General features: G+C 37.0%; 1 non-coding gene across 1 annotated transcript; it reads left to right on the top strand.

Moving 5' to 3' along the window:
* The first annotated feature begins 532 nt into the window (after positions 1–532).
* Positions 533–605, top strand: TRNAG-GCC. Its single transcript has one exon. It is a non-coding gene; the product is annotated as a tRNA-Gly (tRNA).
* The last annotated feature ends 4,668 nt before the right edge of the window (positions 606–5,273 follow it).

Below are 5,273 nucleotides of genomic sequence, written 5' to 3'. Positions count from 1 at the left end.
GGGCCCAGAGGTAGATACTCCTCTTCTGTTCTTCCCATTTTGTGCTGGGAGGAGTCAGCATCCTGCACTATAACCTGAACCTGTTAGTCCTTCCAGGCATGGACCGCGCTAGGGTTGTTTGCTGTTGAGATCATAGCACAATGCCTACATAATAAATGCTCAGTGACTGCTTGCCACACAGACAAGTAGTGTGTATGACAAGCTCTTACTTAAATCATTACTAATTATGTGAAGTAATAATGCAAAACACATGACATCATTCTTGGCACAGAGCAGGTATTAGGTATAAATTTGAGTTCACGACTTCCATTTCCAGTAATAATTGACACGTTTCATAAGACCAATCCCCCTCCTAGAATCTTTTTCAATGTGGTAAAATACATATAATGTAAAACTTACCATCTAAAGCATTTCTAAGTGTATATACATTTCAGTGGTATTAAATATATTCCCATCGTTGTGTAATCATTATCATCATCCATTTCCAGAATTCTTTTTTTGTAACTTTAAAATTTCGTTATTTTTAGGGATGTCCCTGGTGGTCCAGTGGTTAAGACTCTGCACTGCCAATGCAAGGGGCATAGGTTCAATCCCTGGTTGGGGAACTAAGACCCCACATGCCTGTGGCACAGTAAAAAAGTACTGTTATATATTAGAGAAATTTTAGGTTTATAATAAATTTGAAAGGAAGGTGCAGAGATTTCCTGTAAACCTCCTGCCCACATGCATGCATAGCTTCTCCCATTATCAGCATCACTCACCAGAATGATTACCAAGGGTGAACCTATATTACCACAATCCTCTATAAAACCTTTATACCACAAGCCTATATTACCAGTAATCCAAAGGATTACTTCTCCAAAGGAGTAAACCTGTGTTTTAACTCTATGGGTTTGGACAAATATATCATCACATATATCCACCATTATACTATACAGAGTGTTTTCACTACCCTAAAAAGTCCTCTGTGCTCTGCTTACCATCTCTTCCCTTCACCCACCTCTACCCCTCACCCTCTGCACCACCGATCTTTTTACTGTCTCCAGTGTTTTGCCTTTTCCAGAATGTCATGTTTGAATAGCACAGTATGTTGCTTTCTTAGATTGGCTTCTAAGTTATATGTGTTTAAGATTTCTCTGTATCTTTCTATGTCTCAATTAACTCATATCTTTTTAGCATTAAGTAATATTCCAATATCTAGACACATCACAGTTTACCCATTTATCTACAAAGGATATCTTGGCTGCTTCCCAGTTTTCATAATTATAAATAAACTTCTATAAATGTCAATCTGCCTGGTTTTATGTGAATGTAAGTTTTCAGCTACTTGAGGTAAATACCAAGGAGCACGATTGCTGGACCATATGTAAGAGTATGTTTAGTTTAATAAGAAACCTCCAAACATTCTGCCCAAGTGGCCGTACCATTAGCAATAGATGAGAGTTCTTTTACTTCACATCTTTGCCATTTGGTGTTGTCAGTGTTCTGGATTTCAGCTATTCTAATAGGTGTGTCTAGCTTTAATTTGCATTTCCCTGATGACATGTGTGGAGCATCTTTTCATGCTAATTTGTCATCATCTTCACTGAGATGTCTGTTAAGGTGTTTGATTCATTTTTAAATTGGTTTGTCTGTTCTCTTATTGTTGAGCTTTAAGAATTTTTTGGATAATTGCCTTTATCAGATGTGTCTTTTGCAAATATTTTCTCCCTACTGTGTCTTGTCTTCTGTTCTTGATATTGTCTTTCATAGAACAGAAGTTTTAAAATTTAACTAAGTTAAGCTTATCAATTATTCCATTGATCATGTCTTTGGTGTTGAATCTAAAAAGATATCACCATACACAAGATCATATAGGTTTTCTCCTATATTTTTCCTAGGAGATTTATATTTTTGCATTTTACATTTATGTCTATCTGCTATCCATTTTTGAGTTAATTTTTGTGAAGGGTATAAGTGTGTATCTAGATTCATTTTTTTGCATGTGGACGTCCAGTTGTTTTAGCACCATTTGTTGAAGAGACTATTTTGGCTTCATTGTGTTGCCTTTCCTCCTTGGTCAAATATACGTTGACTATTATGGGGATCTATTTCTGAGCCCTCTACTCTCTTCTGTTGATCTATTTGTCTATTATTTCATCAAAATCACTCTTTTTTTTTTTTTTTTACTGTAGCTTTAGCAAGGGTAGCAAAAGTTCTCACCAATTTAAATTTTTTCCTTCGGTTTTGTATTAAATATTCTGGGTCTTCTGCCTCTCCATATAAACTTTAGAATTAGTTTGTCAATATCCATAAAATAATTTGCTAGGATTTTGATTGCAAATCACACTGAGTCCATAAATCAAGTTGGGAAGATCTGACATCTTGACAATATTAAGTATTCCTATCCATGAACATGGAATATTTCTCCATTTATTTAGTTATTTTCTTATTTTTTCATAAAAAACTACAGTACCATATTTCCTCATATAGATCTTACAAATATTTTGTTAGGTTAATACTTAAGTGATGGAATTCCAGTTGAGCTATTTCAAATTCTAGATGATGATGCTGTGAAAGTGCTGCACTCAATATGCCAGCACATTTGGAAAACTCAGCAGTGGCCACAGGACTGGAAAAGGTCAGTTTTCATTCCAATCCCTAAGAAAGGCAATGCCAAAGAATGCTCAAACTACTGCACAATTGCACTCATCTCACACGCTAGTAAAGTAATGCTCAAAAGTCTCCAAGCCAGGATTTAGCAATAAGTGAACCGTGAACTTCCAGATGGTCAAGCTGGTTTTAGAAAAGGCAGAGGAACCAGAGATCAGATTGCCAACATCTGCCGGATCATTGAAAAAGCAAGAGAGTTCCAGAAAAGCATCAATTTCTGCTTTATTGACTCACCAAAGCCTTTGACTGTATGGATCACAACGAACTGTGGAAAATTCTGAAAGATATGGGAATACCAGACCACCTGACCTGCCCCTTTAGAAATCTATATGCAGGTCAGGAAGCAAAAGATAGAACTGGACATGGAACAACAGACTGGTTCCAAATAGGAAAAGAAGTTCGTCAAGGCTGTACGTTGTCATCATGCTTATTTAACTTATATGCAGAGTACATCATGAGAAACGCTGGGCTGGAAGAAGCACAAGCTGGAATCAAGATTGCTGGGAAAAATATCAATAACCTCAGATATGCAGATGACACCACCCTTATGGCAGAAAGTGAAGAGGAACTAAAGAGGCTCTTGATGAAAGTGAAAAAGGAGAGTGAAAAAGCTGGCTTAGAACTCAACATTCAGAAAACAAAGATCATGGCATCTGGTCCCATCACTCCATGGCAAATGGAGAAACAGTGGAAACGATGGTAGACTCTATTTTTGGGGGCTACAAAATCACAGCAAATGGTAACCTCAGCCATGAAATAAAAAGACGCTTGCTCCTTAGAAGAAAAACTTTTACCAATCTAGACAGCATATTAAAAAGCAGAGACATTATCTTGCCAACAAAGGTCCATCTATTCAAGTCTATGGTTTTTCCAGTAGTCATGTATGGATGTGAGAGTTGGACTATAAAGAAAACTGAACGCCACAGAATTGATGCTTTTGAACTGTGGTGTTGGAGGAGACTCTTGAGAGTTTCTTGGATTGCAAGGAGATCCAACCAGTCCATCCTAAAGGAAATCAGTCCTGAGTGTTCATTGGAAGGACTGGTGCTAAAGCTGAAACTCCAATACTTTGGCCACCTGATGCAAAGAACTGACTCATTTGAAAAGACCCTGATGCTCGGAAAGATTGAAGGCAAGAGGAGAAAGGGACAACAGAGGATGAGGTGGTTTGATGGCATCACCGACTCAGTGGACATGAGTTTGAGTAAACTCTGGGAGTTGGTGATGGACAGGGAGGCCTGGCATTCTGCAGTCCATGGAGTTGCAAAGAGTTGGACGTGACTGAGTGACTGAACTGAACTGATTTAACTTTTAGGGATATCAATGTACATAGTATCATATTTTTAATTTCAAGTTCTATCTGTTCATTGTTGCTGTATAGAAAAGCAATTGACTTTTGTATGATAACCTTACAACTTGCAGCATTACCATAATCACTTACTAGTTCCAGGATTTTTTTGTTTGTTGGGTTTGTTCATTCTTTTGGAATTCCCATATGGACAACTATGTCATCTGCAAATGAGGACAGTTTTATATCTTCCTTTCCAATCTGTGTACCTTTTGTTTCCTTTTCTTACCTTATTGAGTTAATAATTACTTCCAGTATGATGTTGAAAAGTAATAACGAGAGGCAATATCCTCACTTTACATATAATCTTAATGGGAAAGCTTCAAGTTTGTCATCACTAAGCATGATGTTAATTGTAGATAGCCTCAGTCAGTTTGAGGTTTCCCTCTATTCCTGGTTTACTGAGAGTTTTTATACGATGGATGTTGACTTTCCAGAACTTTTTAATCTGGAAAAACTAGAATTATTTTCACATTGAACATCAACTCCCCATTCCCTTCTCCCCGTGGCTGCTGGCAATTACCATTCTACTTTCTGTAGAAAGTATGAATCTGAATATTCTAAGTGCTTCATATAAATGGAATCACACAGTTTTTGTCCTTTTTGACTGATTTATTTCACTTGGCATAATGTCTTCAATATTCATCCATTTTGTAGCATATGTCACAATATTCTTTCTTCTTTAAAACTGAACAACATTCCATTCTATGTATAAACTACATTTTGTTTAGCTATTCATTATGTCAGTGAGCACCTGGGTTGCTTCTACCTTCTGGCTATTATGAATAATGCTGCTAGACATGAAGAAATGCAAATATCTCTTTGAAACCCTGCTTTCAATTATTTTGGATATATACTCAGAATTCTGGGTCATGTGGTAGTTCTATTTTTAGGTTTTTGAAGAGTCGCCATAATTTTTTACACTATAGCTGCACAATTTTGCATTCCTACTAAACAGTGCCCAAGGGTTCCAATTTCTTCAGATCCTTGCCAACTTGTTAATTTGCTTTTTGATAGTAGGCATTCTAATGGGTATGAAGTGGTACAGTAGTTCTCTCCCCTATGTGCAGTGTTGCTTTCTGAGGCTTCATTTACCTGAGGACAAACAGGTTGGAAAAAGTCAAATGGAAAATTCCAGAAATAAACAATTTCTAAATTTTAAATTTCGCGCTATTCTGAAGAGCGTGATGACAACTTGTGCTGTCCTTCTCAGTCACACCCTGGACATGAATCATCTCTTTGTCCAGTGTATTCTGCCCTTAGTCACTTAACT

The sequence above is a fragment of the Cervus elaphus genome, chromosome 2, assembly GCF_910594005.1.
Source record: "Cervus elaphus chromosome 2, mCerEla1.1, whole genome shotgun sequence".
NCBI classification, from domain to species: domain Eukaryota; kingdom Metazoa; phylum Chordata; class Mammalia; order Artiodactyla; family Cervidae; genus Cervus; species Cervus elaphus.
This window is presented reverse-complemented; position numbering and strand designations above follow the sequence as displayed.